Source organism: Ranitomeya imitator, chromosome 5, assembly GCF_032444005.1.
Source record: "Ranitomeya imitator isolate aRanImi1 chromosome 5, aRanImi1.pri, whole genome shotgun sequence".
Classification (NCBI taxonomy): Eukaryota; Metazoa; Chordata; class Amphibia; order Anura; family Dendrobatidae; genus Ranitomeya; species Ranitomeya imitator.
Genome location: NC_091286.1, coordinates 646,132,655 through 646,154,051, shown reverse-complemented (window position 1 = coordinate 646,154,051; position 21,397 = coordinate 646,132,655). Strand labels below are relative to the sequence as shown.

At 43.9% G+C, this 21,397-nt stretch overlaps 1 long non-coding RNA gene across 1 annotated transcript in view; it reads right to left on the bottom strand.

Moving 5' to 3' along the window:
* LOC138680950 (uncharacterized) overlaps nucleotides 1-21,397 on the bottom strand; it is a 71,459-nt gene that overhangs the window by 18,542 nt on the left and 31,520 nt on the right. The window contains exon 2 of the long non-coding RNA XR_011321851.1: nucleotides 11,888-11,944. This is a non-coding gene — a long non-coding RNA (uncharacterized lncRNA). The remainder of the gene's footprint in view (nucleotides 1-11,887; nucleotides 11,945-21,397) is intronic.

The window sequence follows — 21,397 nt, the reverse complement described above, 5'->3', positions numbered from 1 at the left end:
AGTGTGTTTTTTTGTTTTGCTTATTTACTATGTTCACTAAAGCCTAAAACTGACCTGCCATTATGATTCTGAAGGTCATTACGAGTTCATAGACACCAATCATGGGCATGCTAAATACAGAGATTGATAGCAGCATTTAATGGGTTAACAGCCACGGGAGGATCTCGATTCCTCCCGCGGCTGTTAGCGGCACATGTCAGCTGTTCAAAACTGCTGACATGTGCCGGAAAAGATGTGGGCTCACCGCAGGAGCCTACATCAAAGGGAAGGTGCCCGACATCGGCATATTACGCCCAATGTCAGAAAGGGGTTAAGATTTCAGCTGCCGTTGTTCAGATGAACTTTGGACAAACCAATCAAGACTGTATTTGGCATCTCCTAGCCTACTTGACAGATCCCCAGTGTTCCTCCTCACTGCTGAGATCTCACACTGTTTAGAACAAGCGGCAGCAGTCAGGCCGGGTGAGAAGAAACTGAATTCAATTTGACTCATGAGCCCTTTCACTCTTTAGCTGGACGAATATAATTGCTCATCTTAATATCAGAATTATACAGCCATTTTGACATGGATTTTGAAAGTAAATATACCAGCCTCATGACGTCCAAGATCTATTTAATAATGTATGCAGTTTCTTTTGCAAAAACTGTTGAGTTTCCCTTTAATAATATGCAAAAATTAGAATATATCAGATTACTGTGTAGATTATTATTATAGCGCCATTTATTCCATGGCGTTTTACATGTGAGGAGGGGTACACATAATAAAAACAAGTACAATAATTTTAAACAATAAAAGTCACGACTGGTGCAGAAGGAGAGAGAACCATGCCCCGCGAGGGCTCACAATCTACAAGGGATGGGTGCAGATACAGTGAGGGAAGAGCTGGTCGTGCAGCATTTTGGTGGATTGGTGGTTACTGCAGGCTGTAGGCTTGTCAGAAGAGGTAGGTCTTCAGGTTCCTTTTAAATGTTTCCATGGTAGGCGAGAGTGATATGTTGGGGTAGAAAGTTCCAGAGTAGGGGGGATGCACTGGAGAAATCCTGTATGCGATTGTTGGAAGAGGAGATAAGAGGGCAGTAGAGAAGGAGATCTTGTGAGGATCGGAGGTTTCGTGCAGTTAACTATAGGAAAACAAGGTCACAGCTGTATGGAGGAGACAAGTTGTGGATGGCTTCGAAAGACATGGTTAGGGTTTTGAACTGGGAGTATCTGGGTAATGGAGAGCCAGGGATTGACAGAGGAGAGAGGCCGGGAATTGCAGGGGGGGGTCGGGGATGGGATAAGTGGATTAGTCGGGCAGCAAACTTTAAAATAGATTGGAGGGGCGCGAGAGTGTTAGAAGGAAGGTCACAAAACAGGAGATTGCAGTAGTCAAGGCGGGAGACGATGACGGCATGGACTAGAGTTTTTGCAGATTCTTGGTTGAGGAATGTACGGATCCGTGAAATATTTTGAATTGAAGTCGGCAGGAAGTAAAAAGGGCTTGGATATGTAGTTTAAAGGAGAGATCAGAGTCAAGGATTACCCCAAGGCAGCGAGCTTGTGGGACTGACGAGAGAGCAGCCATTTACTTTAACCCCTTAAACCCCGGAGCTTTTATCGGTTTTGTGTTTTCGTTCTACTTCTTTCCAGAGCAATAACTTTTTTTATTTTTCCATCAATACGGCCGTGTGAGGGCTTGTTTTTTGCGGGACGAGTTGTACTTTTGAACGACACCATTGATTTTACCACGTCATGTACTAGAAAACAGGAAAAAAAATTCCAATTGTGATTAAATTGAAAAAAAAAAAAAGGGCAATCCCACACTTTTTTGTTTGGCTTTTTTACTAGGTTCACTAAATGCTAAAACTGACCTGCCATTATGATTCTCCAGGTCATTACGAGTTCATAGATTTAAAAAAAGAACCTAGACATGTTTGGTGTCTAAGTGGTGAAAAAAAATCCCAAACTTTGTAAAAAACAAAAAAACAAAAAAAACCCTCCAGTTGTCAAGCCAACACACCGGTGTCCCGCAATCAAGTGACTCGGGTCACCAGTGGGCGGATTTTCAGCGCAATTGCTTGAAGCGCTTGTTAAGTGCCGCTGTAAGAGTTTGGCAGCAGCATTTAACTTGTTAATAGCCGCGGGTGGATCGCGATTCCACCAGCAGCTATTTTGGGCACATGTCAGCGTTCAAAACAGCTGATATGTGCCAGGAAAGATATGGGTTCACCGCCGGAGCCCACATCAAAAGGGAGGGAGTCCGACATCGGCGTAAATGTATGCCCGATGTTGGAAAGGGGTTAATGGATAGGTTCGTTGGGGTGTTCGAGTGAGATGGAGAAAAAAAAAATGATTCTGTTTTGTCCATATAAGTTTCTGGTCAGTAGGGACCTGATATCTGGTCCAGAGAGGTAGATCTGTGTGTCATCAGCATAGAGATGATACTGAAAACCGTGAGATTCTATGAGCTGTCCCAGGCCAAAAGGTGAAAATGGAGAAGAGCAGGGGCCCTACGACTGAACCTTGTGGGACACCGACAGATAGGGGGCGAGGTGAGGAGGTGGTGTGTGCGTGGGAGACACTGAATGTCCGATCTGTTAGGTATGACGAGATCCAAGATAGGGGCAAGTCTGTGAGGACAGATCCAGGAGGAGGACAGTAGTGTCGCTTGACTTTGGCGGTTAGTAGGTCATTGGCGACTTTAGTCAGGGCAGTTTCTGAAACTAGATATCGACAACTTCAGACTACCACTTTTATTGGGACATTATAAGGGTAAAACCTGGTGACAGAAGTTAAAATAGGGCCAGCACCTGAACGTACTATCTTAAAGCAGCATTCTAGAATGCTGTATATAAGTCCCCAAAGCGCTAAACATTACACAAAAAAGTAGGAATTAGTCCTACCAGTAATTGGTTTCCCAGGAGTCCATCATGACAGCAGGATCAGGAGGCCGTCCTTTATATCTTTGATAGGGACACGAACACAAAAGCGGTTAAAAGGCCCCTCTCTCCAACACCAACCAGTGATTTTACAAGTACAACTACAAGATGGATGCAACTCTATTTTATCGAGTTTCCTTCTACATACATTACCTTCACATAGCAGACAAGAAATTAAAGGTAGGGGATGTAATGGGTGCTGTCATGATGGAGTCCCGGAAAACCAATTACCGGTAGGACCAATTCCTACTTTCCAAGACCTCCCTCCTGACAGCACCATCAGGAAAATACCAGAGGATACATTCAGGGCAGGACTATTGTTTGGAGGACTTTTTTTCAAAATGCAGTCTTTTTACCTGATAAAATGTCGAGTTTACAATATCTTCAAAAGCTGTTAAGACTGCTCGTTCTGCCCATAATGTAGCTAGTGCTCCAGTAGAATGGGCTTTAATATCATCTGGAGATTTCCCTTTTACCGAATAGGGAAGACTGATCACTGACAATCTATCTTGCCAAGGTCCTTTTTTGACGTCTTCTTCCAGTTATTCTTTCCTGCAAACTGAACCCACAGATTGGAATCTATCCACCAACTTTTTGTGGTATCCAGGTATTGGAGGACTGTTCTTCAAACGGCTAGAGAATGAAACACAACTATCTTTATGGTTTTGGCAGAAGGAATGCAAGGTGACTTCTTGGCCCATATGAAACGTTGTTGCCACTATAGGTAAGAAGGCAGGATCCAACCTTAAGATAATACAGTCTTCTTAGATCCTTAGACATAAATCCTTGATGGGGATAGTCTGTTATTCCCCTATTTGTCTTGCCGTACTTAAGGCCACTAGAAGTGATGCATTTATGTAAAGAGATTTTATGTCTGAGTCTTCTAGAGGTTTATATGGTGGTCTACATAGGCTGTTCAACACTAGATTCAGGTCCCATGGAAAGACGAAGATCTTAACTGTGAGTCTAATCCTACCTGTGGCCTTAGGAAATCTCTCAATCCAGGGACAGCTTGCTAATAATCCATGAAGGCACTCAAATCTGAAATTTGTACCTTCAACATGTTGGGTCTTAGGTCTTTATCCAATTCCCTTTGGAGCAAATCTATTATTTTTAGAATATTAGGGCTAGAGATATCCGCCATTGTTTCCTGGTATTTTGCACAAAACTTGACTTCCAGATCTTTGTGTATATTGCTGACGTCACTGGTTTCCTATTCTTCTGAATAGTGGATATGACGAAGTCTGAAAGCCTTCTAACAAGTCTAGCTTAGGAGTACCCCTGCGATGGGTTAAGTTATGAAATTCCCCCGCAGTACAGTTCCCATTCTGATTGTTTAATTTCTTTTCTGCCACCTCATTTTGAGACCCCTTTAAGTGAATTGTAGTCACAGAAAGGACTGTCTTTTCTGCAGAACGAAAAATATTTGGCCAAAGCCTGAAGATGGTGATGTCTCGGGCCACGATGCCGAAGGAAGGCTAGTGTTGGGACATTGTCCGACAAAATTCTGATGTCTTGATCTTTCAAATTTAATAGACATCTCTTCAACGTCTCCCACACCGCTTGGAGTTCGTTGAGGATTGACGATGTGAAATACTTTGCATCTGACCAATTGCCCTGTAGGTACTGACCTTGCATATGGTCCACCCTTCCGCTGTTGCTTGCATCAGTGGTGCAAATGGGGACAGAATCCTCGCATTTCCTTTCTGCAGGTTGCTCATAGAGGTCCACCAAATTAAAGACTTTTTTGTTGTTATAGGCAATGTTATTTTCTTGTCAAATCCATCCTCTCTTCTGTTCCAGGACTTCGGGTTCTGCTGCTGTAACAGCCTTGAATAAAATTGGCTCCACCATACGTATGGTATACAGACTGTCATTAATCCCTAGATCTTCATGCTCTGATAGAAACTTGCGTTCTCCTTTTGAAGGTAAGAACTCTGTCTGAGTTTGTCTTGTTTTTTCTCTGGTAGAAAGGATGTCTGTCGCTCCAAATCCAAGAGAACTCTTAAAACGATATTTGTTTCCCCAGGAATAAGATTTGATTTCTTTCTAATTTATTATCCATCCTAAGTTCTTCAGAACTAAGATGGTTGATGCTTAACTGGCTCATGCCTGCTGGGGCGACTCTGCAATTAACAGGAAATCGTCCAAGTACTGAACGATTAACATCCGTTTTTCCCCTCAAAAAGCCATAATTTCTGCCACTAGTTTGGTGAAAATGCGTGGAGCTGAAGGAAGACAATGGAATTGGTAATGCTGAATCACTTCCCGCTTCTTTCACTGTGAATCTCAGATATTTTGGCCATTTAGTAGGGGTATTAGAACGGCCAGCGTTTTGTCCCTCCATTGCTGGCTGTCTAAATGCACTGGTAACTCAGCTCCCCTTTGGTAGTACAATAAACAGTATCATCTCACGTGTTTTGCATCTGAATCGTCAGAAGGTGCTTCTCCTTTAATTAGGTCTTGGTGCTCTTTTTCAAATCCTGGAAGTGCGGTCCGTGCTAGAACGCACGCCGGTTACTAGAGGCTATAGACTAGATGGCGGTGTCTTCGACACACACTCCGGCCGGGCACAGGAATGAACAGCGTGAGCCCCCGAGGCGGAAGCGATCCAGAAGCTCCACTGGCCAGGCTGAAGGACCCCTTGTTCAGCAGGATGTCGGCCTCCGGATTTTGCTGCGGAGGAAGGAGAGAGATGCGAAGACCCCTCCCACCCTCCTGCGCCCAGCAGTCAGGAGCTCCTGATCAACTAACAGGTAAATTACTCCACCCACCAGGAAAAACCCTGGTGGGTGGTGGAGGCAGGAGCCTTTTAACCTCTTGTGTGTTCCTGTCATTATCAAAGATATGAAGGAAGATCTCCCGATAGTGCTGTCAGGAGGGACGTCCTGGAAAAGACCCTTTATTATACCACAGGCACCTCCTCTATTCTTAAGATCGCCGTTCTCCCTCCCTGCTTCATGTGTATGACGCAAAGTCTGTCATCTACACAATGTCCAGTGCTCTCTATGCCCTGCCCTTAAAGGGAACCCGTCAGCAGGATTGTGCACAGTAACCTACAGAGTGTCAGGTCGGTGCCGTTATACCGGTTAAAATGATACCTGGTGATGAAATCAGTCTTGTGGTTGTTCTTTAATCTTTATTTTCAGTTTTGAGCGAATGATCTGCTCGTGCTCCAGGGCAGCCCGTGGGGGGTGTCTTCATGTGGTGCTCTGATTAGGTATTCATGTGTATGGCTTCTGACAGGTCACTGATCCCTCACTGACCAGCCCCCTAGTTAACATAATGAATATTATATATACATAGTGGGGGGGGGGGGGGGGGAGGGAAAAAAAAAAACCTTCTGCAGGCAGGCGCCGGTCGTGACATCTGCACTGCAGCACAATCGCATATGTACTGTATATAATAAATATGGTTGAGGTTATTGGCGATCGCCGAAACTGCTACTGCGCAGGCAGCACCATCTTGGAGAAGGACATTTTTTTTTCTTCTCTAGGAAGATGATGCATCTAAATGGTTAACAGAAGTGATCAGAGATCAGCTCCATCCACTGCTGTTAAAGACAGATGACTTTTCTGTTAGACGCCTGCTATTAAAAAAAATCCATTTGAATATTGCACCTGCTGCGCCTGCGCAGTAGCAGCTATCAGTGTATATAGTGGTGATCCGATAGCTGTTACTGCGCAGGGGTGGCAGGTGCAATTTTCAAAAGTCATCTGTCTTTAACAGCAGTGGATGGAGCGGAGCTCTGATCACTTGTTAACCATTTAGATGCTGCTATCAATCATGGACTTACAGCATTTAAATGGTACTACTGTATGCATGCAGCTGCTCTAGTCAGACCCCTTGACATGATTGCGGGGGCTAATGGGACATCAAGGACAACCAGAGGCCTGCAAAAAATGTTAATGGCTGCCATCAAAGTCCTCCTGCAAAGCTCAGCCACTTGCTGGCTTTCATAGAACTGTAACTATAAAAAAAAATTAAAATATACATTTGTATCTGAAAAATTCTGATCTGTCAAATTACTGATTTAACCCCTTCCCGCCCTGTGAAGCCACGTAGGCGTCCTGAAAGCCGATGCCAATCCGACCTGTGACGCCTATGTGGCGTCATGGAGGGATCGCGCCCCAGCAGATCGGGTGAAAGGGTTAACTCCAATTTCACCTGATCTGCAGGGACAGGGGGAGTGGTACTTCAGCCTGGGGGGTGGGGGGCTTTGCCTCCCCGCGGCTACATAGTAACATAGTTAGTAAGGCCGAAAAAAGACATTTGTCCATCCAGTTCAGCCTATATTCCATCATAATAAATCCCCAGATCTACGTCCTTCTACAGAACCTAATTGTATGATACAATATTGTTCTGCTCCAGGAAGACATCCAGGCCTCTCTTGAACGCAACGAATGCCCCCTTGTGCCCGTCACCTTCCTTGGTATAAACAGATCCTCAGCGAGATATTTGTATTGTCCCCTTATATACTTATACATGGTTATTAGATCGCCCCTCAGTCGTCTTTTTTCTAGACTAAATAATCCTAATTTCGCTAATCTATCTGGGTATTGTAGTTCTCCCATCCCCTTTATTAATTTTGTTGCCCTCCTTTGTACTCTCTCTAGTTCCATTATATCCTTCCTGAGCACCGGTGCCCAAAACTGGACACAGTACTCCATGTGCGGTCTAACTAGGGATTTGTACAGAGGCAGTATAATGCTCTCATCATGTGTATCCAGACCTCTTTTAATGCACCCCATGATCCTGTTTGCCTTGGCAGCTGCTGCCTGGCACTGGCTGCTCCAGGTAAGTTTATCATTAACTAGGATCCCCAAGTCCTTCTCCCTGTCAGATTTACCCAGTGGTTTCCCATTCAGTGTGTAATGGTGACATTGATTCCTTCTTCCCATGTGTATAACCTTACATTTATCATTGTTAAACCTCATCTGCCACCTTTCAGCCCAAGTTTCCAACTTATCCAGATCCATCTGTAGCAGAATACTATCTTCTCTTGTATTAACTGCTTTACATAGTTCTGTATCATCTGCAAATATCGATATTTTACTGTGTAAACCTTCTACCAGATCATTAATGAATATGTTGAAGAGAACAGGTCCCAATACTGACCCCTGCGGTACCCCACTGGTCACAGCGACCCAGTTAGAGACTATACCATTTATAACCACCCTCTGCTTTCTATCACTAAGCCAGTTACTAACCCATTTACACACAATTTCCCCCAGACCAAGCATTCTCATTTTGTGTACCAACCTCTTGTGCGGCACGGTATCAAACGCTTTGGAAAAATCGAGATATACCACATCCAATGACTCACCGTGGTCCAGCCTATAGCTTACCTCTTCATAAAAACTGATTAGATTGGTTTGACAGGAGCGATTTCTCATAAACCCATGCTGATATGGAGTTAAACAGTTATTCTCATTGAGATAATCCAGAATAACATCCCTCAGAAACCCTTCAAATATTTTACCAACAATAGAGGTTAGACTTACTGGCCTATAATTTCCAGGTTCACTTTTAGAGCCCTTTTTGAATATTGGCACCACATTTGCTATGCGCCAATCCTGCGGAACAGACCCTGTCGCTATAGAGTCCCTAAAAATAAGAAATAATGGTTTATCTATTACATTACTTAGTTCTCTTAGTACTCGTGGATGTATGCCATCCGGACCCGGAGATTTAAAAGAGTTGAAAGTGAAACAGCCAATCAGAGCAATTTGTAATATTTCTCCTATGAAAAGTGGTGAAATATTACAATCCAGCCATGGCCGATGCTGCAATATCTTCGGCCATGGCTGGAAACCCTGATCTGCCCCCCGCCACCGATGTCCACCCCAGTCCTCCGTTCTGTCCCGTATTGTGGTCCGCTCCTGTCCGCTCTCCCCATGCTCCGATTCACCCCCCCCCCCCACACTCCGATCCCACCCCATCATACTTACCGAGCCTCCCGGTGTCCATCCGTCTTCTCCACGGGCGCCGCCATCTTCCAAAACGGTGGGCGCATACGCAGTGCGCCCGCCGAATCTGCCGGCCGGCAGATTTGTTCAAGGTACATTTTGATCACTGTGATAAAACCTATCACAGTGATCAAAATAAAAAAATAGTAAATGAACCCCCACTTTATCACCCCCATAGGTAGGGACAATAATAAAATAAAGAAAATATATTTACTTTTATTTTTCCACTAGGGTTAGGATTAGAACTAGGGTAAGGGTTAGAATTAGGCTACGTGCACACGGTGCGGATTTGGCTGCAGATCCGCAGCGGATTCGTAGCAGTTTTCCATCAGGTTTACAGTACCATGTAAACCTATGGTAAACCAAATCCGCTGTGCCCATGGTGCGGAAAATACCACGCGGAAACGCTGCATTGTATTTTCCGCAGCATGTCAATTCTTTGTACGGATTCTGCAGCGTTTTACAACTGCTCCTCAATAGGAATCCGCAGGTGAAATCCGCACAAAAAACACTGGAAATCCGCTGTAAATCCGCAGGTAAAATGCAGTGCCTTTTACCTGCGGATTTTTAAAACATGGTGCGGAAAAATCTCACACGAATCCGCAACGTGGGCACATAGGTTTAGGGTTGGAATTAGAGTTAGGGTTGGAATTAGGGTTAAGATTAGGCTTGTAGTTAGGGTTATGGTTAGGGGTGTGTTGGGGTTAGGGTTGTGATTAGGGTTAGTGTTGGAGGTAGAATTGAGGGGTTTCCACTGTTTAGGCACATCAGGGGTCTCCAAACGCAACATGGCGCCACCATTGATTCCAGCCAATCTTGCATTCAAAAAGTCAAATGGTGCTCCCTACCTTCCAAGCCCCGACGTGCGCCCAAACAGTGGTTTACCCCCACATATGGGGTACCAGCATACTCAGGACAAACTGGGCAACAACTACTGGGGTCCAATTTCTCCTGTTACCCTTGCGAAAATAAAAAATTGCTTGCTAAAACAATTTTTGAGGAAAGAAAAACGATTTTTTATTTTCACGGCTCTGCGTTATAAACTTCTGTGAAGCACTTGGGGGTTCAAAGTGCTCACCACACATCTAGATAAGTTCCGTGGGGGGAGGGGGGTCTAGTTTCCAAAATGAGGTCACTTGTGGGGAGTTTCTACTGTTTAGGCACATCAGGGGCTCTGCAAATGCAACATGACGCCCGCAGACCATTCCATCAAAGTCTGCATTCCAAAACATCACTACTTCCCTTCCGAGCCCCGACGTGTGCCCAAACAGTGGTTCCCCCCACATAAGGGGTATCAGCATACTCAGGACAAACTGCACAACAACTTTTGGGGTCCAATTTCTCCTGTTACTCTTGTGAAAATAAAAAAATGCGGGCTAAAAAATAATGTTTGAGGAAAGAAAAACGATTTTTTATTTTCACGGCTCTGCGTTATAAACTTCTGTGAAGCACTTGGGGTTTTAAAGTGGTCACCACACATCTAGATAAGTTCCTTTGGGGGTCTAGTTTCCAAAAAGGGGTCACATGTGGGGGAGCTCCAATGTTTAGGCACACAGAGGCTCTCCAAACGCGACATGGTATCATCTAAAGATTGGAGCCAATTTTTCATTGAAAAAGTCAAATAGCGCTCCTTCCCTTCCAAGCCCTGTTGTGCGCCCAAACAGTGGTCCCCCCCCCCACATATGGGGTATCGGCGTACTCAGGACAAATTGTACAATAACTTTTGGGGTCCAGTTTCTCTTTTTACCCTTGGGAAAATAAAATTGTTGCTAAAAGATCATTTTTGTGACTAAAGTTAAATGTTCATTTTTTCCTTCCATGTTGCTTCTGCTGTTGTGAAGTACCTGAAGGGTTAATAAACTTCTTGAATGTGGTTTTGAGCACCTTGAGGGGTGCAGTTTTTAGAATGGTGTCACTTTTGGGTATTTTCAGCCATATAGACCCCCTCAAACTGACTTCAAATGTGAGGTGGTCCCTAAACAAATATGGTTTTGTAAATTTCGTTGTAAAAATGAAAAATCGCTGGTCAAATTTTAACCCTTACAACTTCCTAGCAAAAAAAAAAATTTTGTTTCCAAAATTGTGCTGATGTAAAGTAGACAGGTGGGAAATGTTATTTATTAACTATTTTGTGTCACATAACTCTCTCGTTTAACAGAATAAAAATTAAAACTTTGAAAATTAACATGAAGCCCAATATGTCACGAAAAAAACGGAATTGCAAAAACGGCCAGGTCATTAAGGTCAAAATAGGCTGGGTTATGAAGGGGTTAAACAGTATATTGATCAAAATGTTATATGTACCCAAAATGGTCATTTAATAAAAACATCAAACCAGTGAGTAAAAAAAAAGGTTGTTTTTTTTTGTTTTTTTTTTAAAACAAGGTTCTGAATTTTATTTTTTACCACCAAAAAAAAAAAAAGGGAACTTTATGAAATTGGTATTGCAATAATCATACTCACCTGGAGAATTCTATTACCAAATCATTTTTATTGCACAATGTAAACTGTGAAAGAACGCTCTCCACCACAGCTTTTCCTTGACCATTTCACCACTTTTTTACATTATATGGTAAAGTGAATGGTGTTACTCAAAACTACAGCTTTCTCCATAGAATACAAGCTCTCATATGGATGTCGACTGAAAAAAAAAAAAAAGTTATGGCTCCAGGAACAAGAGAAGGAAACAAATGACAGCATAAATACAAAGTACTTTATCTGCAGCAAAAATTGCGTGTGGATTTGCGGCAGTTTTAACCTTTTGCAAAGGATGAAATGCAAAATGAATTTGGCACAAATTACTGAAAATCTGCGGATTTACAGCATGAGATTTATTGAGATCTCATCTACTTAAGAGCTACTGTACCATGCTGTGGATGTTCCACACATAAATTGAAAGCAAATATGTAAGAAGAATAGGCAGAGCGGCGCTGGAGAACGGCCTCGATTCATCACAGCGCTGTACAGGAACGATCTGTAAAATACTCCATTGTTACCTTTCTTTATTCACTTCATTTATGTTCTCAGCAATGTCTCCCAGTCCGAAGAGTAACCTGGAAAGACAAATAGTGAAAAATGTTAATAAAACACACACAGATGATTACTGCACCACCTACAGCTTTAAGTAAAAAAATGTAATTTCATGGGTGAAATAGGTTAATAGGATTTGTTGAGCACCCAAAATGTGTTTCCTAAATATCGTCTTTACTCCATAACACTTTTGTCATTTGCTTTATTACACAACACACTACACTTCTCCCAATCTAGCTAATCCCTAAGGCTTTGTGCACACGTTGCAGATTTGCCTGCGGGTCAAAAATCTGCAGCAGTTTTCCATGCGTTCTACAGCACAACATAAACCTATGGAAAACCAAATCCACTGTGAACATGCTGCGGAAAAAAACGCGCAGAAACGCAGCGTTGTATTTTCCCCAGCATGTCAATTCTTTGTGCGGATCTGCAGCGTTTCTGCACCCATTGACTTCCATTGTGTCAGTCAAACCTGCAGCAAAACCACAGATATAAAAAATATCAGCGGTTTTGGTGCGGATTAGGGTGTCAAAAGCACTGCAGAGGGAAGTGATGTCAGGCGGGAGGAAGTGTGTAGTGTAGTGGAAGTCACCATCTTCTAACCAGCATGGAGTCGTATCTTCGCATGGTGATTGATTTAGGGCGTCTTATTGACCTGGCATGTCTGTGGTATGTATGTGTGCGTCTGTGTGTGTGAAGTCTGTCTGTCCCCATGCGACGATTGAGTACAATTATGTCGCACTGTCGCTGATCTGTTCCGTCCTCCAGCTATGCTCCTGGCAGTGTATCGCAGAGTATCTCGGAGTTTGCAGCTCCGTGCTGTCATTTTACGGCACTGGGGCTGCGTGAGAATTTTCCCACGCAGCTGTACCGTAAAGCGAGAGTACCGGTGTCAATGAATGCCGGTAAACTCTCGCGCATGCGCAGTTACACACTGCAGGAGTCGGAGCTCCTGTCAGTGTGTTGCTGGAGCCGTGGAGAGCAGACACATCTCCTGATGTGACTGTTCTCCATGGCAGATCGCCATGGGACACTCGTTATAGACTACATCAGACCAGGGAGTATAAATTTGTTTTTTATTAACTTTTTTCCAGGAGGACGAGGGCTTCGCTTGGATAGAGCGTACAATAAATTATGGTCAAAAACACTGTCATTTCATTAAAAATACTTTTTTTTCCTAGTGCCTGTGTTTAATTTACCCTTTATTAATACTATTGGATTAATAATGGATAGGCGTCTTACTGACGCCTCTCCATTTTTAACCGGGCATAATGTCACCTTACAATAGCAAGGTGACATTAACCCCTATTACCCCATATGCCAATGCTATGGGGTAAGTGGGAAGAGAGAGGCTAAGTGCTGAAATAAGCGCATCTTACAGACACGCCTTTTCTGGGGCGGCAGCAAGCTGGTATTTGAAACCAGGTGGCGCCAAAACCATGGTCCCTTCCTAGGCTATGAATATCAGCCTGCAGCTGTCTGCGTAGCCTTTCTGGCTATAACATATAGGGGGACCCCACGTCTTTTTTTTTGGGGGGTCCCCATTTTTATAGCCAGTAAAGGCTATGCAGACAGCTGCGGGCTAATAATCATTTGCCTGGGAAGATCTATGGGTATTAACCCCTTCCCAGGCTACAAAAATATTGGTCCCCGGCCGTCAGCTTTCCCACTCTGGTGCAAAAAAATTCTGATGGAGCAATTTTTTTCCCCATCCCCTTGTTTATACACCAAAAAGAAGGTATTAAAAAAAAACTGAAATTAAATGATTAACAAAAACCCTTGTGTCACCCCATTAATTATGTCAAAACAATAAAGATAATTTTTTTAAAAGAAAAAGTTTTCAAGTTTCAAATTAGGATTATGGCTAAGGCTAGGTTTGGGATTAGGGCTAGGATTGTGATCAGGGTTGCCATTAGGGTTTGCGTTGAGATTAGGGTTTGCGTTGAGATTAGGGTTGCCATCAGGGTTAGGTTTCTGGTTGGGCTTGGTGATATGTTTTGGAACAGGGATATTTTCTTTTTTGGCGTTTGGCTTATGGTTAGGCCTTGGGTTAGGGTATGGGTTATATCTAAATATATACCAAATTTATTTTGTTGTTGGATATAGTATCTGACATTATTGTATACATTCTAGGTTCGTGATTTTCCAGCAATATGGGATGCCGCAGATGAGTCGTATAAGGACAAATATTTCCGCAACATTTGTTGGACAAAAATATTTTGGGAGCTATATCCTGAATGGGATTCTTGTACAAATGCAAGCAATTGCAAATTGGTAATTATGTTATTTAACAATATTATACTTTCTCCAAAATGGCCTAAGATTGTCAATTTTTTTGTTATATTTTTTAGAAAATGATATTAAACAGAGGTGGTGATCGGTGAGGGACCGGTTCACTACATTTGTAAACAGCTGTGATAAAAGTGGCTCCTCTCCCAGTAGGAAAATGTTTCCATTTTATGAGGAATTGCAGTTTCTCATCCCAAGCAGAACATTGCAGAGGTAATTTTTTTTAAAAATAGACAAATGTGTAATTAACGATATATGTAGCCTCTGTTTCCACGTGCGTAGCACAATTGGCTGCGTATTGAACGCTGCATACAGCCGCAGCGTTTAATAGGTAGTGTCCAGATGTTACAGCATAGTGGAGGGGATTTTCTGAAATCCCGTCTCCACTATGCTTCCAAAGATGGAGGTGTCAGACCTACGTCACGTCTTTTGACATCGCACCATGTCTATTTATCTTGCGTTGGCGCTCTCACTCTGCAAGATACCGGTAACTAGCTCAGTGTATTGATAGCATGCAGTGATTCCGCATGTGTTTAATGAAAACATGCGATATCACCACGCGAACAGAAAAGGGGGCAGCGCTTTGGGCGGAGCAGCCTTTTTGCTGCGTCCAAAGCGTTGCTTAAACGCAGTGTGTGAAAAATACCGTAATAATCTATAATTGTTTTCTTTTTTTCACACAGGACTGAGGAGAGAAAGAGCTGCCTATCAGGTGGCAGGAGAGCAGAGCAAAAAAAAAAATGATGAAACAGTTAAAATCGCAAATGATACTCTGGATTTGAACAAAAAAAAAAAAAAATCAACTACAGCGGATCTTTTCAATTTTTTTGCCTTGACTATTGCAAGGAAGGCTCGCTCCCTGACACCGGATAGGCAGTCAATTTTTTATGAGTATGGTGCAGATGTCACTGACAGCTTTGGAGAACCCTGCTCCAATTTCGTAGTATGAAGACATATTGATGGGGTTTTTTGGACTTTTCCATCCAAAACCCCCAACAACGAGAACCCCAAAAAAGAGAAGCTGACTACCCATACAGCAGACCAGCCAGCAGTTATTCTCATCATTTGGAGTCAGGAAGCACACACCGACTGCCACTTTCCCTAATGATCCTGCAACATCCTATGGGTATAGCCCGCACTACCATTATTTAAATTAATGTGCAATTTTGGTATAAAATATTCAATTCAAGTCTGCCACGCCGAGCTGGACGTTGCCATCAACGTTGCCCACTTCACTACAAAGAGACCAATCAACTTTGTTGACGCCTGGCAAACGTTTTGTTATGTGGTCCAAAAATGTACTTCTTTGGGCAAAAGTTTATTATGCTTTCATATTGAAAAAAGATTGACAATATTTGTCATTATTTCTTTATTGGTTATAAAATAAAGTTATATTTTAAAATTAAAGTTTTGTTTTTTATATACTTTAGCACAAGGGCCCCTATGTATGACTCTGTCATGGGTATATGAGCGATGGACTATGGGATAGAGGTTATGTAGCATGGTATATGGGCACAGGACTATGGGAAGGAGAAGAATCATGATAATTTGTTTCAACAAACACCACTTAGTAAATCGAAAACTAACCACATGAAATTAACAATACATTTTTTATTATACAAATCCAGATGAAAGGTTTTTTTTAAAAAAAAAAACATAAAACACAATTTGAGATTGAGCTTGGCTTCTTCTGACACAATTTGAGATTGAGCTTGGCTTCTTCTGACACAATTTGAGATTGATTTTGGCTTCTTCTTTTGGGTTGGTCAATCTTCTTGCATCCTTCTGTGCTGTTCAGGCTGCACAACACCAGTACAGGAGTATTGCCAGTGCACGGCACCTTCTGGACTCAAAGTAGTCAGTAAAGGTTTCTCTCACACGCACAGCCGAGTTGGACGGCCTTCCCAGACCCACTGGATTAAATTCTGGCAGCTGGTGCTCCACATCTACGTCAGTGCTATACTCACGGGCATAGTTGTGCAGTACACAGCATGCCTTAATCACAGCGTCAACGGTGTCTGTATCCAACTGGATGGGTGTGTGAAAGATCCTTCACTGACTACTCATGATCCCAAAGGTGCATTCCACATATCTGCGTGCACGACTCAGCCGATAATTAAAAATCCTCCGCCGGGCATTCAGTCCCCTTTGTAGGTATGGGCACAGCACGGAAACGCATCATCCGATACCATCACAAAGGGAACTGGATGTGTGGAACCCGGCAAAGGTCGTGGGGCTGGAAGCGTTCCGCGATCTCGAAGAATTTGCAGACGGATCTGTGATGTTTGCAGCACCTGGAGAGTCCCCAGTACTGCCATAGGCACCAACATCAATGGCAACAAATTTGTAATGGGCATCAGCCACTGCCATCAGGACCACAGAAAAATACTTCTTATAATTAAAGAAGCGTGATCCTCATCGTGGGGGCTGCTGAACCCTTACATGTTTACCATCGACTGCACCTACGCAGTTTGAGAAATTGGCCACAGACTGAAAGCCGGCTGCGACCTGCAGCCAAGTCTCCTCGGTTGGGGAAGGCATCACGATGGGCTGCAACTTCTGCCAGATCACGTTACATGTGCGCCTCACAATTTTAGAGATGGTGGATTTACCAACTCTAAATTGGAGGTGCAGGGATGTATAGCTCTCTCCTGTGGCCAAAAATCTGCAAAGGAAAAAAAAAAAAAATTATTAGAAATGTCAAACAAAAATGTAAGGAAACCTGTCAGCAGTTATGGGCGATATATGCGGCCACCACCTTTCAGGTCTTATCGGAAGCATCCTATAATGCTGGTCATAACACCCCAGTCCAACACGAAGGGTATAAAAAAAAAAACAAATTAAAAAAATAAGACAACTGCGCGGGGCAGTCACATGAGATGGGACTTGCAGGTCCATGTCCGGCCACGCCAATCTTTTCGCACTGCCACCGCCCTCCCGCTTACTTAACCGCTTTACTGCTCAGCCGTACGTATCTGGCTTTTTGAGGGCAGAACTAATTCCTGCAGTGGACAAGCGCAAGGAAAGGTCTGGGAGCCACAGCGCATGCACATCTCCGGACTTTTCTCTCATCCCTCATCAGGACACAAAAGTACGCCTGCGCAGTAGAGCCATGAACGAAGCAGGAGAGTGGTATCGCAAGAAGAAGGGAGGCGCAGGACCTGGACCTGCGACACAGCTATCGGATAAGATCACACGATAGCGCCCCACCCACGGGCATAATCCAAATTATGTGTCTAATTTTTCTTATCTATCTCCTCTGACCCGGGAGTTAATTATAGAATGCTGTAGATAAGCTCTGAAAGACAGTGGCCGTATCTTATAGCAGCCAAAAATGGTGACAGGTCCCAGGCATGTTTTACATATCATGATATTTCAGGTACCGTAAAACACTGTACCAGAGATGTCCATGTCCATGTGTGTGCGGCACCCATGAGGCAAGCGTGTGCCGCCCATGTGCTGCATCATTCCCACATGGATGGCTAGCAGAAAAAAAGCGCTACAGTAAGCGCAGTTACACGGTGGCAGGTGCTGAACGCAAATCCCATTATTCCCTGATGGCGCTGAAATCATGCAATGCAGGGGACAATGATGACAACAACATCTTCATCACCTGCCGCCAGGGAACAGCGCTTCCTCTAGCGCTTCTTCACCAGTGCAATGCGTGTCACACAGAGGACATCAATGTGTGTTCTCCGTGTGCACGACACTTTTTGGACCGTGGTAAAGGTAAACAAATGGCATGTCAGCGTGTTTTGCCCACGGACACACGGCCCGCGAAAAGACACTGACATGTGCATAGACCCATTCGAGTGGGTCTACGTTCGTCAGTGTCTCCGGGACATGTGACGACTTTCATGACACGTACCGGACACACTGACGTGTGAAAGAGGCCTAATGACATACAAACAAAATATTAGTTACTTACCGCAAGGTGATGAGCAGCCTTTCCTCAGCAGAGATGGCCTTCCTCATCACCGTATTGCTCAAGGTCAGATGGGGTGCCAGAATTTTAAGCAGTCTATCAAAAGCCGGGATGGTCAGACAGCAGAAGGAAACAAATTTGTCGGGAAATCTGAAAATTTGACAGGAAAAAAATGGTTAACATATGATTAAATTTTTTGCAACACATTTTAATTAGGATATGGTCTTTAGATATTTGTCAACTTACCTCCTCAAATCTGGATAAAGCACATAAAAGTGCCCCTTCTCCATGCGCTCAGCTAAGAGTGGGTGAACCCACATTTTGCACGCTCGCCTTCTCCTCTGCTGCTGCACCTAAAATAAAAATATGGTTTAGTACACAACACAGTGAAAAAACAAAGACATGCAAATATTTTTTGACATCTACTTTAGCTTACCTGGTCTCTGTGATGATTGAGGATTTGCAGCAGTAACCCCAGCATCATAATCCTGTAGGTCCCCTGAGGAAGCCAACTTCGCGAAACGCGCGTTGGGGCCCTTCCCTTCAGCCTGCCGCGGTCTCTCATTTTTTCCCTCCCACATGGGTAAGCATTTGGCATGTTGAGTCTTATGAGTGAGGGGACTCTATCGATACTAGTAGGGGTATTTATATATATATATATAGGCTCCCCGTGTAACTACTTTTGGACTATGGGATGCCTATTTGCACATATTTTTAATCCACTCTGAGTACCAAAATATAGGGATGAACCTTTCTCGGCGGCCTGATTGTTTTATGTGTTTTTTCCCCTTGTCCTCTCGTCATGTGTTTGTACATTTGGGCTTTTAGCCGTTGTGTATTATTAATGAGCTGCTGTTTAATAAATATTCACTTTTGAGATTATTATTTTCAGACTTTAGGCTCTATTTTTTCTATATTCATATTAATGAGAGTATACTCCTGATCTCTTGTAGGCTGCATGTATTAGGTGGAGTCGCGGTTGCGCTCTCATTTCTTGGTCCCGCATTCTTGGACCATATATTCTCTATGTAGATCCAATGTCAGTTATTGTTAAAATCATAATCCTGTAGGGCCTGCGGAGCTGTAGCTGCAGGCTCTGATCTTGGCTCCGCTCTGCTGAGCGTTCTCATCTTGGAGCAAACGAACACTCATTATTGCTGTGTCTTTCCAAAATGGAGAATCGAAGAAGAAGGGGTTGGACAAGGAAAGTACATCAATTTTTTTTCTTAGTCAAGTTTGTCAAGGATATTTCTTTATTGCTGTAAAAAACGAAAAGCAGGAAAAATCGCAATGAAAACTGCATAAAAAACACATCAAAACCACACCTGCGTTTTCTGCCAAGAGATGCGGAATCAGGGTGGAAAAATCCGCAGGCAAACGCTTAAAAAAGAAAATGCATCCCCATGCAATCTTATGAGATTCCGCAGTTGCTGTGCCCATGCTGCAGATTTTCCCGCTGCGGAATCGCATAGCAGTAAAATCCGCAGCAAGTTCATTATTTCTGCGGAGTCGCGGCAATTCCGCAGCCATAGGATTGCATTGAAACGCTCACTTTACGCATGTGGCTATGCCCAGGATCTGGAGGAGAGGAGACTCTCCTTCAGGCCCTGGGATCCATATTCATATAAAAAAAAGAATTAAAATAAAAAAATAGGGATATACTTACCTTCCGATGGCCCCCGTAGTCCTCCTGCCTCTCAGCGGTGAACGCGGCGGCTTCCGTTCCCAAGGGTGCATTGCGCAAATCACCTGAGATGATGTCGCGGTCACACGACCATGACGTCACAAAGGTCCTTCGCGCAAAGCATCCCTGGGAACGGAACATAATGGGAACGCCGCTGAGATCGGGAGCCGTCGGAAGGTGAGAATAACCATATATTTTTTTACATTCTATCTTTTTGTATTGATGCTGCATAGGCAGCATCAATAGTAAAAAGTTGGTCACACTTGTCAAGCACTATGCTTCACAAGTTTGACCAACCTGTCAATCACTTTTCCGAGCATGCTCCGATTTTTTTCACGTTTTCCATTCTGGTCTGGTCTGGAACGTTCTGACAGATTCTCTCTGTACGCGAGCTGCTCGTCTGCCTGTTCTCCCAATTACAGGCCATAATAGCATGTCTGCAGGAACAACACACCAGATAGGGGGTAGTACTTTACAGGATCGATGCTCTGACTAGACATGATCACATTTTGGGGGAAAATTAAGTCATGTATTTGCTTTTTGTGGTGCCCATTTTATATTTATTAAAGGTTAAAAGAGAAATACCTTTACAGCATTAAGGTGCCAATAATTGATTAGAGTACGGGGGTTCACATCCCGCAGTCTCTTCTGATTTATTCACACTGCGGGGCTGGGAATCTTGGGCATGCGCAGTACTTCTTTGCGACTCTTCCTCATCTCACTCCGCCTCTTTCCTACTGTGCATGTCATGGGAATCGTCAGCTCATCCCTAATTGCTGTGGCATTGCATCAAAAATCCCAATGTATGCCACAGCAATTAGGGATGAGCTGACGATTCTTATGTTGCTGCACAGTAGGAAAGAGGCGGAGGGAGAAGAGGGAGAGCCGCAGATAAGTACTGCGCATGCCCAAGATTCCCAGCCCCGCAGTGTGAATAAATCAGAAGAGACTGCAGGGTGGGATCTCGGGCCGCGCGTCCACGCAGGCACAAGAAGGAAGACATCATGTGATGTCAGTGGACGGGCAGCGCTAACTGCGCATGCCCAAGGAAAAAAAAAAAACAAGATTACAGCGCAGGCGCCTAGTAAATAACTGAACGCTGAGGAGGCGGCGCCCAGAAGAAAGGAGGAAATGACTGATGGCTGTGAGGCGTCTGTCAGGGGGGAAAGACCTGCCCCCCTGACAAACTAGAGGTATGAGAGACAAATTATAAAAACGATTCTTTCAGTGGTGGAAGGGACCCGAACTAAAAGGCTATGTGCACATGTTGCGGTTTTTACCGCGGAACCGCAGCGATTTTGATGCTGCGGGTCCGCAGCAGTTTCCATTGCGTTTACAGTAAACATGTAAACCTATGGGAAACCGCAATCCGCTGTGCACATGCTGCAGGAAAAACCGCGCAGAAACGCAGCGGTTTACAATCCGCAGCATGTCATTTCTTTTGTGCAGAATCACAGCGAATCTGCACACATAGAAATGCATTGATCCGCTTACTTCCCGCATGTGGCTATGCCCACCATGCGGATAAAGTGCGGTTGCTACCCGGGGTGGAGGAGAGGAGACTCTCCTCCAGGCCCT